The 13,290-nt window shown below is 48.4% G+C and overlaps 1 protein-coding gene across 1 annotated transcript in view; it reads left to right on the plus strand.

The window, feature by feature from the left end:
- Positions 1–9,329: 9,329 nt before the first annotated feature.
- The window catches only part of HELZ (helicase with zinc finger), a 115,680-nt gene continuing 111,719 nt past the window's right edge, over positions 9,330–13,290 (plus strand). The window contains exon 1 of the mRNA XM_089661465.1: positions 9,330–9,460. The gene's annotated coding sequence lies outside the window, so the exon portion shown is untranslated. The remainder of the gene's footprint in view (positions 9,461–13,290) is intronic.

Raw genomic sequence — 13,290 nt, forward strand, 5'->3', positions numbered from 1 at the left:
ATACCCCATACCAGCGTCCTGATCACCGCCATACCCCATACCAGCGTCCTGATCACCGCCATACCCCATACCAGCGTCCTGATCACCTCCATACCCCATAACAGCGTCCTGATCACCACCATACCAGCGTCCTGATCACCCCCAAACCCCATACCAGTGTCCCGATCACCACCATACCCCATACCAGCGTCCTGATCACCCCCATACCAGCGTCCTGATCACCTCCATACCCCATACCAGCGTCCTGATCACTGCCATACCAGCACCCTGATCACCTCCATACCCCATACCAGCGTCCTGATCACCGCCATACCCCATACCAGCGTCCTGATCACCGCCATACCCCATACCAGCGTCCTGATCACCGCCACACCCCATACCAGCGTCCTGATCACCCCCAAACCCCATACCAGCGTCCTGATCACCGCCACACCCCATACCAGCGTCCTGATCACCCCCAAACCCCATACCAGCGTCCTGATCACCGCCACACCCCATACCAGCGTCCTGATCACCGCCACACCCCATACCAGCATCCTGATCACCTCCATACCCCATACCAGCATCCTGATCACCTCCATACCCCATACCAGTATCCTGATCACCGCCATACCCCATACCAGCGTCCTGATCACCTCCATACCCCATACCAGCGTCCTGATCACCACCATACCCCATACCAGTGTCCTGATCACCTCCATACCAGCGTCCTGATCACCGCCATACCCCATACCAGCATCCTGATCACCTCCATACCAGCGTCCTGATCACCGCCATACCCCATACCATCACCCTGATCACCCCCATACCAGCGTCCTGATCACCGCCATACCCCATACCAGCGTCCTAATCACCCCCATACCAGCGTCCTGATCACCTCCATACCCCATACCAGCGTCCTGATCACCGCCATACCAGCACCCTGATCACCGCCATACCCCATACCAGCGTCCTGATCACCTCCATACCCCATACCAGCGTCCTGATCACCGCCACACCCCATACCAGCGTCATGATCACCGCCACACCCTATACCAGCGTCCTGATCACCTCCATACCCCATACGAGCATTCTGATCACCGCCATACCCCATACCAGCATCCTGATCACCGCCATACCCCATACCAGCGTCCTGATCACCGCCATACCCCATACCAGCGTCCTGATCACCCCCATACCCCATACCAACACCCTGATCACCCCCATACCCCATACCAGCGTCCTGATCACCTCCATACCCCATACCATCACCCTGATCACCCCCATACCAGCGTCCTGATCACCGTCATACCCCATACCAGCGTCCTAATCACCCCCATACCCCATACCAGCATCCTGATCACCGCCATACCCCATACCAGCGTCCTGATCACCGCCATACCCCATACCAGCGTCCTGATCACCCCCATACACCATACCAGCGTCCTGATCACCGCCACACCCCATACCAGCGTCGTGATCACCCCCAAACCCCATACCAGTGTCCCGATCACCGCCATACCCCATACCAGCGTCCTGATCACCCCCATACCAGCGTCCTGATCACCGCCATACCCCATACCAGCGTCCTGATCACCGCCATACCCCATACCAGCGTCCTGATCACCGCCACACCCCATACCAGCGTCCTGATCACCGCCACACCCCATACCAGCGTCCTGATCACCGCCACACCCCATACCAGCGTCCTGATCACCGCCATACCCCATACCAGCGTCCTGATCACCGCCATACCCCATACCAGCGTCCTGATCACCTCCATACCCCATACCAGCGTCCTGATCACCTCCATACCAGCATCCTGATCACCGCCATACCCCATACCAGCATCCTGATCACCTCCATACCAGCATCCTGATCACCGCCATACCCCATACCATCACCCTGATCACCCCCATACCAGCGTCCTAATCACCCCCATACCAGCGTCCTGATCACCTCCATACCCCATACCAGCACCCTGATCACCGCCATACCCCATACCAGCGTCCTGATCACCTCCATACCCCATACCAGCGTCCTGATCACCGCCACACCCCATACCAGCGTCATGATCACCGCCACACCCTATACCAGCGTCCTGATCACCTCCATACCCCATACGAGCATTCTGATCACCGCCATACCCCATACCAGCATCCTGATCACCACCATACCCCATACCAACACCCTGATCACCGCCATACCCCATACCAGCGTCCTGATCACCGCCATACCCCATACCAACACCCTGATCACCCCCATACCCCATACCAGCGTCCTGATCACCTCCATACCCCATACCATCACCCTGATCACCCCCATACCAGCGTCCTGATCACCGTCATACCCCATACCAGTGTCCTAATCACCCCCATACCCCATACCAGCGTCCTGATCACCCCCATACCCCATACTAGCGTCCTGATCACCTCCATACCCCATACCAGCGTCCTGATCACCGCCATACCCCATACCAGTGTCCCGATCACCGCCATACCCCATACCAGCGTCCTGATCACCGCCACACCCCATACCAGCGTCCTGATCACCGCCATACCAGCACCCTGATCACCTCCATACCCCATACCAGCGTCCTGATCACCGCCATACCCCATACCAGCGTCCTGATCACCTCCATACCAGTGTCCCGATCACCGCCATACCTCATACCAGCGTCCTGATCACCGCCATACCCCATACCAGCGTCCTGATCACCCCCATACCAGCGTCCTGATCACCTCCATACCCCATACCAGCGTCCTGATCACCGCCATACCAGCACCCTGATCACCGCCATACCCCATACCAGCGTCCTGATCACCACCATACCCCATACCAGCGTCCTTATCACCACCATACCCCATACCAGCGTCCTGATCACCTCCATACCCCATACCAGCGTCCTGATCACCGCCATACCCCATACCAGCGTCCTGATCACCTCCATACCCCATACCAGCGTCCTGATCACCGCCATACCCCATACCAGCGTCCTGATCACCGCCATACCCCATACCAGCGTCCTGATCACCGCCATACCCCATACCAGCGTCCTGATCACCTCCATACCCCATACCAGAGTCCTGATCACCTCCATACCCCATACCAGCGTCCTGATCACCTCCATACCCCATACCAGCGTCCTGATCACCGCCATACCCCATACCAGCGTCCTGATCACCTCCATACCCCATACCAGCGTCCTGATCACCGCCATACCCCATACCAGCGTCCTGATCACCGCCATACCCCATACCAGTGTCCCAATCCCCACCCCTTTCATCCCCAGCCTGACTGTCCCTGGCCCCACCCCTTTCATCCCCAGCCTGACTGTCCCTGGCCCCACCCCTTTCATCCCTAGCCTGACTGTCCCTGGCCCCACCCCTTTCATCCCCAGCCTGACTGTCCCTGGCCCCACCCCTTTCATTCATTGGCTTTCAGTTCTTTCAATCCTGGAAGCTCAGCATTACCAAGCATGGAGCCCCGAGAGCACGCCCTCCTCCAGACTGATACCTGCCCAGTACGGTATAACTCCTCCCACTGCTTGCATCAGGACTGAGGGTTCCTCAGAGGAGGACTGGGGCCCGGATGTAATCAGGAAGCTATGTACAGCCCCCTGCTGGCCTCTTTTATCAGGGACAAGATGGGGAGGCGGGGTGACAACATCACAATCTCCACCTCGTCCAATCAGATTGCTTTGTATACATGCTTGTGCTCCACTCAGTGACTGTGCCTAGGCTGAGATGAGGTCATCAGTCTGCTGCAGGCAGGAGGAAGCATTTCCTCAGTCTCCCCTCCCCCAGGGATCAGATTGTACATTGTAACTTTGTAGAAGGAGGAGGAGGCATTTCCTCAGTCTCCCCTCCCCCAATGATCAGATTGTACATTGTAACTTTGTAGATGGAGGAGGAGGCATTTCCTCAGTCTCCTCCCCCAGTGATCAGACTGTACATTGTAGAAAGAGGAGTCATTTCCTCAGTCTCCCCTCCCCCAGTGATCAGACTGTACATTGTAGAAAGAGGAGGAGTCATTTCCTCAGTCTCCCCTCCCCCAGTGATCAGACTGTACATTGTAACTTTGTAGAAGGAGGAGGAGGCATTTCCTCAGTCTCCTCCCCCAGTGATCAGACTGTACATTCTAACTTTGTAGAAGGAGGAGGAGTTATTTCCTCAGTCCCCCCCCCCCCAGTGATCAGACTGTACATTGTAACTTTGTAGAAGGAGGAGGAGGCATTTCCTCAGTCTCCTCCCCCAGTGATCAGACTGTACATTGTAACTTTGTAGAAGGAAGAGGAGGCATTTCCTCAGTCTCCCCTCCCCCAGTGATCAGACTGTACATTGTATCTTTGTAGAAGGAGGAAGAGGCATTTCCTCAGTCCCCCCCAAGATGAGAGGCTGCAGCAGGGGCTGGTCTGTGTCAGACATGTGTGAACACCGCCAAGCATTGCTCAGGCACCAGGCTTTCCATGACACACACAGTACAGAACATGCCGAGTCACACAGATAGTAATATTAGATCTGTTATAGCTGTAGTGCCCTCGGGAGGTCTGCACCTGCACAACAGACTGTCTGTGCACCGTCCCCCCCCCAGTGCAGAGTGGGCTCTCAGCTATCTGTGTGATGAGCTCAGTCAGTGAACACTGTGTAGGTGGCCAGTCAGTGACTCCGCACTGCACACACAGCTAATGTGAAATGTACACGCAGTGCATGATCCTATGTATGTACGATGGAGGCTGCCACTCAGTGTATATTGGGTGTCAGTGATGTGGTGTTGGTGCAGGGTGTCTGTGATGTGGTGTCAGTCTCTGTGCAGGGTGTCTGTGATGTGGTGTCAGTCTCTGTGCAGGGTGTCAGTGATGTGGTGTCAGTCTCTGTGCAGGGTGTCTGTGATGTGGTGTCAGTCTCTGTGCAGGGTGTCAGTGATGTGCTGTCAGTCTCTGTGCAGGGTGTCAGTGATGTGCTGTCAGTCTCTGTGCAGGGTGTCTGTGATGTGGTGTCAGTCTCTGTGCAGGGTGTCTGTGATGTGGTGTCAGTCTCTGTGCAGGGTGTCTGTGATGTGGTGTCAGTCTCTGTGCAGGGTGTCAGTGATGTGGTGTCAGTCTCTGTGCAGGGTGTCTGTGATGTGGTGTCAGTCTCTGTGCAGGGTGTCAGTGATGTGGTGTCAGTCTCTGTGCAGGGTGTCAGTGATGTGCTGTCAGTCTCTGTGCAGGGTGTCAGTGATGTGGCGTCAGTCTCTGTGCAGGGTGTCAGTGATGTGGCGTCAGTCTCTGTGCAGGGTGTCAGTGATGTGGCGTCAGTCTCTGTGCAGGGTGTCAGTGATGTGGTGCCAGTCTCTGTGCAGGGTGTCAGTGATGTGGTGTCAGTCTCTGTGCAGGGTGTCAGTGATGTGGTGTCAGTCTCTGTGCAGGGTGTCAGTGATGTGGTGTCAGTCTCTGTGCAGGGTGTCAGTGATGTGGTGTCAGTCTCTGTGCAGGGTGTCAGTGATGTGGTGTCAGTCTCTGTGCAGGGTGTCAGTGATGTGGTGTCAGTCTCTGTGCAGGGTGTCTGTGATGTGCTGTCAGTCTCTGTGCAGGGTGTCAGTGATGTGGCGTCAGTCTCTGTGCAGGGTGTTTGTGATGTGGTGTCAGTCTCTGTGCAGGGTGTCAGTGATGTGGCGTCAGTCTCTGTGCAGGGTGTCAGTGATGTGGTGTCAGTCTCTGTGCAGGGTGTCAGTGATGTGGCGTCAGTCTCTGTGCAGGGTGTCAGTGATGTGGTGCCAGTCTCTGTGCAGGGTGTCAGTGATGTGGTGTCAGTCTCTGTGCAGGGTGTCAGTGATGTGGTGTCAGTCTCTGTGCAGGGTGTCAGTGATGTGGTGTCAGTCTCTGTGCAGGGTGTCAGTGATGTGGTGTCAGTCTCTGTGCAGGGTGTCAGTGATGTGGTGTCAGTCTCTGTGCAGGGTGTCAGTGATGTGGTGTCAGTCTCTGTGCAGGGTGTCTGTGATGTGGTGTCAGTCTCTGTGCAGGGTGTCAGTGTTGGTGCTTGCATTGATGTAAAGTGACAGCGTTGTGGTGTCGGTGCTGAGATTGGTGCAGGTTGTCAGCATTATGTTGTCAGTGCTTGGATCAATGTTGGTGCAGGGACTGTTGTCAGTGATGCAGGGGCAGACTGACAACTCATGGGGCCCCCGGGCAATAGGGGATCATGGGGCCCCTGTGTCCTTGCCCAAACTCAAAAAAGCCTATGAAAAAGGTACCAGGGGCATCTCCTGGGGCCCCCTACTTACCCCGGGCCCTCGGGCAGTGCCCAAATTTCCAAATGGTCAGTCCGCCCCTGCAGTGATGGCATTGGTGATGGCGCAGGATTGTTGTCAGTGGTGGGGTTGGTGTCGGCGCAGGGACTGTTGTCAGTGGTGGGATTGGTGTCGGCGCAGGATTGTTGTCAATGGTGGGGTTGGTGACGGCGCAGGGACTGTTGTCAGTGGTGGGGTTGGTCTCGGCGCAGGGACTGTTGTCAGTGGTGGGGTTGGTGTCGGCGCAGGGAATGTTGTCAGTGGTGGGGTTGGTGTCGGCGCAGGGAATGTTGTCAGTGGTGGGGTTGGTGTCGGCGCAGGGACTGTTGTCAGTGGTGGGGTTGGTGTCGGCGCAGGGACTGTTGTCAGTGGTGGGATTGGTGTCGGCGCAGGGACTGTTGTCAGTGGTGGGGTTGGTGTCGGCGCAGGGACTGTTGTCAGTGGTGGGGTTGGTGTCGGCGCAGAAACTGTTGTCAGTGGTGGGGTTGGTGTCGGCGCAGAAACTGTTGTCAGTGGTGGGGTTGTGTCGGCGCAGGGACTGTTGTCAGTGGTGGGGTTGGTGACGGCGCAGGGACTGTTGTCAGTGGTGGGGTTGGTGTCGGCGCAGGGACTGTTGTCAGTGGTGGGGTTGGTGACGGCGCAGGGACTGTTGTCAGTGGTGGGGTTGGTGTCGGCGCAGGGACTGTTGTCAGTGGTGGGGTTGGTGTCGGCGCAGGGACTGTTGTCAGTGGTGGGGTTGGTGACGGCGCAGGGACTGTTGTCAGTGGTGGGGTTGGTGACGGCGCAGGGACTGTTGTCAGTGGTGGGGTTGGTGACGGCGCAGGGACTGTTGTCAGTGGTGGGGCTGGTGACGGCGCAGGGACTGTTGTCAGTGGTGGGGTTGGTGACGGCGCAGGGACTGTTGTCAGTGGTGGGGTTGGTGTCGGCGCAGGGACTGCTGTCAGTGATAGTATCGGTGTCGGTGCAGGGACTGTTGTCAGTGATAGTATCGGTGTCGGTGCAGGGACTGTTGTCAGTGATAGTATCGGTGTCGGTGCAGGGACTGCTGTCAGTGCTAGTATCGGTGTCGGTGCAGGGTTGTTAGTGCCGGGATTGGTGATATTGGTGTACAGGGTTTCAGCAATGCATTGTAGGATATTAGTAATTTCGTTTCAGTGTTGGCATCGGTGTCAGTGCTGGGATTGTGTTGTTGAGGCGGGAATGGTGTCAGTGGTGTAGAGGATTTATGCACAGTAATGTATGATATTAGTGCTGTGGTGTCAGTGTTGGGATCAGTACTTGGTGTATGTAGTGTGGTGTCAGTGTATGTAGTGTGGTGTCAGTGTTGGGATCAGTGCTTGGTGTATGTAGTGTGGTGTCAGTGTATGTAGTGTGGTGTCAGTGTTGGGATCAGTACTTGGTGTAGTGTGGTGTCAGTGTATGTAGTGTGGTGTCAGTGTTGGGATCAGTACTTGGTGTATGAAGTGTGGTGTCAGTGTATGTAGTGTGGTGTCAGTGTATGTAGTGTGGTGTTGGGATCAGTACTTGGTGTATGTAGTGTGGTGTCAGTGTTGGGATCAGTACTTGGTGTATGTAGTGTGGTGTCAGTGTATGTAGTGTGGTGTCAGTGTTGGGATCAGTGATCAGTGTATGTAGTGTGGTGTCAGTGTATGTAGTGTGGTGTCGGGATCAGTACTTGGTGTATGTAGTGTGGTGTTGGGATCAGTACTTGGTGTATGTAGTGTGGTGTCAGTGTATGTAGTGTGGTGTTGGAATCAGTACTTGGTGTATGTAGTGTGGTGTCAGTGTTGGGATCAGTACTTGGTGTATGTAGTGTGGTGTCAGTGTATGTAGTGTGGTGTCAGTGTTGGGATCAGTACTTGGTGTATGTAGTGTGGTGTCAGTGTATGTAGTGTGGTGTCAGTGTTGGGATCAGTGATCAGTGTATGTAGTGTGGTGTCAGTGTATGTAGTGTGGTGTCAGTGTATGTAGTGTGGTGTCGGGATCAGTACTTGGTGTATGTAGTGTGGTGTCAGTGTTGGGATCAGTACTTGGTGTATGTAGTGTGGTGTCAGTGTTGGGATCAGTACTTGGTGTATGTAGTGTGGTGTCAGTGTATGTAGTGTGGTCAGTGTTGGGATCAGTACTTGGTGTATGTAGTGTGGTGTCAGTGTATGTAGTGTGGTGTCAGTGTTGGGATCAGTACTTGGTGTATGTAGTGTGGTGTCAGTGTATGTAGTGTGGTGTCAGTGTTGGGATCAGTGATCAGTGTATGTAGTGTGGTGTCAGTGTATGTAGTGTGGTGTCGGGATCAGTACTTGGTGTATGTAGTGTGGTGTCAGTGTTGGGATCAGTACTTGGTGTATGTAGTGTGGTGTCAGTGTATGTAGTGTGGTCAGTGTTGGGATCAGTACTTGGTGTATGTAGTGTGGTGTCAGTGTATGTAGTGTGGTGTCAGTGTTGGGATCAGTACTTGGTGTATGTAGTGTGGTGTCAGTGTATGTAGTGTGGTGTCAGTGTTGGGATCAGTGATCAGTGTATGTAGTGTGGTGTCAGTGTATGTAGTGTGGTGTCGGGATCAGTACTTGGTGTATGTAGTGTGGTGTCAGTGTATGTAGTGTGGTGTCAGTGTTGGGATCAGTACTTGGTGTATGTAGTGTGGTGTCAGTGTATGTAGTGTGGTGTCAGTGTTGGGATCAGTACTTGGTGTATGTAGTGTGGTGTCAGTGTATGTAGTGTGGTCAGTGTTGGGATCAGTACTTGGTGTATGTAGTGTGGTGTCAGTGTTGGGATCAGTGATCAGTGTATGTAGTGTGGTGTCAGTGTATGTAGTGTGGTGTCAGTGTATGTAGTGTGGTGTCAGTGTATGTAGTGTGGTGTCAGTGTATGTAGTGTGGTGTCGGGATCAGTACTTGGTGTATGTAGTGTGGTGTCGGTGTTGGGATCAGTACTTGGTGTATGTAGTGTGGTGTCGGTGTCGGGATCAGTACTTGGTGTATGTAGTGTGGTGTCGGTGTTGGGATCAGTGATCGGTGTATGTAGTGTGGTGTCGGTTCTCATCATGCAATGCGGTAAGTGATCGGTAGGTGATAAGGGCTCTTCCCATCATGCAGTAGTGTCGGTGATCGGTGTTGTGATCGGTGTATGTAGTGTTGGTGTCGGTGCTCTTCCCATCATGCAGTGCGGCGGCTCCTGACAAGTCGATCCAAGATGGCGTAGAAAGTAATGACAGGTAAGTCCGGAGTGTCCCCCTCCTCCTCGGTACCCGGGACCCCCTTCCTTCCCCCCACCCCACCCTGGGGGGAGCACACCGCGCAGCCCGTCCTCTCCTCACCCCTGTCGGACTCCTCCTCTACTCAAGGCCCCGGCTCCGGCCGACGCACCAGGCCTCACCGGGCACCGGAGCCCGCTGGGGGGAGACAGGCGGGAGAGGAGGCCGGAGGTGGCGACAGACAGGAATACCCACCCCCACCGGGGGTGCTGAGACACCGAACTCTGCCGGGGGTGCACCGACAGGACAAATACCGGTGAGACCCGGACCGGGGCGGCCTGACCCGGGTGGGGGAGGTGGGAGAACCGTTACTGGCTTGACCCCATCTCTGTACCCCCCAACCGACCGTGTCCCCCCTCCCCCACCGGGCCGCATCATTGTTACTCCCACATAAATATATATAGTATATACCATACACCCCCCATATATCTATTATATCCTGTTTACACCCCCCATATATATATTATATCCTGTATACACCCCCCATATATATATTATATCCTGTACACACCCCCCATATATATATTATATCCTGTATACACCCCCCATATATCTATTATATCCTGTATACACCCCCCATATATCTATTATATCCTGTATACACCTCCCATATATATATTATATCCTGTATACACCCCCCATATATCTATTATATCCTGTATACACCCCCCATATATATATTATATCCTGTATACACCCCCCATATATCTATTATATCCTGTTTACACCCCCCATATATATATTATATCCTGTATACACCCCCCATATATCTATTATATCCTGTTTACACCCCCCATATATATATTATATCCTGTATACACCCCCCATATATCTATTATATCCTGTATACACCCCCCATATATCTATTATATCCTGTATACACCCCCCATATATCTATTATATTCTGTTTACACCCCCCATATATATATATTATATTCTTTATACACCCCCCATATATATATTATATCCTGTATACACCCCCCATATATATAGATTATATCCTGTATACACCCCCCATATAGATAGATTATATCCTGTATACACCCCCTATATATATATTATATCCTGTATACACCCCCCATATATATAGATTATATCCTGTATACACCCCCTATATATATATTATATCCTGTATACACCCCCCATATATATATAGATTATATCCTGTATACACCCCCTATATATATATAGATTATATCCTGTATACACCCCCTATATATATATAGATTATATCCTGTATACACCCCCCATATATATAGATTATATCCTGTATACACCCCCTATATATATAGATTATATCCTGTATACACCTCCTATATATATATATTATATCCTGTATACACCCCCCATATATATATATTATATCCTGTATACACCCCCCATATATATATATTATATCCTGTATACACCCCCTATATATATATATTATATCCTGTGTACACCCCCCATATATATATATATTATATCCTGTATACACCCCCCATATATATATATATTATATCCTGTATACACCTCCTATATATATATATTATATCCTCTATACACCTCCCTATATATATATATTATATCCTGTATACACCTCCCTATATATATATTATATCCTGTACACACCCCCTATATATATATATTATATCCTGTACACACCCCCTATATATATATGTTATATCCTGTATACACCCCCCATATATATATTATATCCTGTATACACCCCCCATATATATATATTATATCCTGTATACACCTCCCATATATATATATATTCTATCCTGTATACACCTCCCTATATATATATATATATTATTTCCTGTACACACACCCCATATATATATTATATCCTGTATACACCCCCCATATATATATATTATATCCTCTATACACCTCCCTATATATATATTATATCCTGTATACACCTCCCATATATATATATTATATCCTGTATACACCCCCTATATATATATTATATCCTGTATACACCTCCTATATATATATATATATTATATCCTGTATACACCTCCTATATATATATATATATTCTATCCTGTATACACCTCCCTATATATATATATATATTATTTCCTGTACACACACCCCATATATATATTATATCCTGTATACACCCCCCATATATATATATTATATCCTCTATACACCTCCCTATATATATATTATATCCTGTACACACCCCCTATATATATATTATATCCTGTACACACCCCCTATATATATATATATATATATATATATATATATATATATATATATATATATATATATATATATATAAATAATATCCTGTATACACCTCCCTATATATATATATATTATATCCTGTATACACCTCCCTATATATATATATATTATATCCTGTATACACCTCCCTATATATATATATTCTATCCTGTACACACCTCCTATATATATATATTATATCCTGTACACACCCCCCCCATATATATATTATATCCTATACACACCCCCCATATATATATTATATCCTGTATACACCTCCTATATATATATTATATCCTCTATACACCTCCCTATATATATATATATATATATATATATAATATATCCTGTATACACCTCCCTATATATATATATTATATCCTGTATACACCTCCCTATATATATATATTATATCCTGTATACACCCCCCATATATATATTATATCCTGTATACACCCCCCATATATATATTATATCCTGTATACACCTCCCTATATATATATATATATATAATATATCCTGTATACACCTCCCTATATATATATATTATATCCTGTATACACCTCCCTATATATATATATATTATATCCTGTATACACCCCCCTTATATATATTATATCCTGTATACACCCCCCATATATATAGATTATATCCTGTATACACCCCCCATATATATATATTATATCCTGTATACACCTCCCTATATATATATATTATATCCTGTATACACCTCCCTATATATATATTATATCCTGTATACACCTCCCTATATATATATTATATCCTGTATACACCCCCCATATATATATTATATCCTGTATACACCCCCCATATATATATATTATATCCTGTATACACCTCCCTATATATATATATTATATCCTGTATACACCCCCTATATATATCTATTATATCCTGTATACACCCCCCATATATATATAATATCCTGTATACACCATATACATATATATATATTCTGTATACACCCCCTATAAATATATATATTATATCCTGTATACACCTCTTTATATACATACCCCTCATATTATCAGAGAACCCCCACATAAAGTTAGATCTATATTGTATACATCACCCCCTACATTATATACTGTATACAGCTCATATATACACACACCTTCTATACATCCTATATATATATATAAAAAATTGGTGCTAGGGCAGAATATTTACACATTGCCCCCCACACATACTAGCTATGATATATATATATATATATATATATATATATATATATATATATATATATATATATATATATATAAATCAACACTTCATATATTCAGTCCACTACTGTATACACCTCCCATGTAATATATACTATCATACACCCCATATATATATATTTTATTATCTGAGCTGGAACACGAGAATACACATATATACATGTCACCTGCATTATATATTATATATACCCACACTGTATACATCACTGCATTCTTACAGTTGGCACCGGGACACTGAGTACACAGAGAGTGTGTGTGTATATATATATATATATATATATATATATATATATATATATATACACACATACATATATA

Source organism: Staurois parvus, unplaced genomic scaffold, assembly GCF_062004578.1.
Source record: "Staurois parvus isolate SC_StPar_1 unplaced genomic scaffold, SC_StPar_1.0 ptg001344l, whole genome shotgun sequence".
Classification (NCBI taxonomy): domain Eukaryota; kingdom Metazoa; phylum Chordata; class Amphibia; order Anura; family Ranidae; genus Staurois; species Staurois parvus.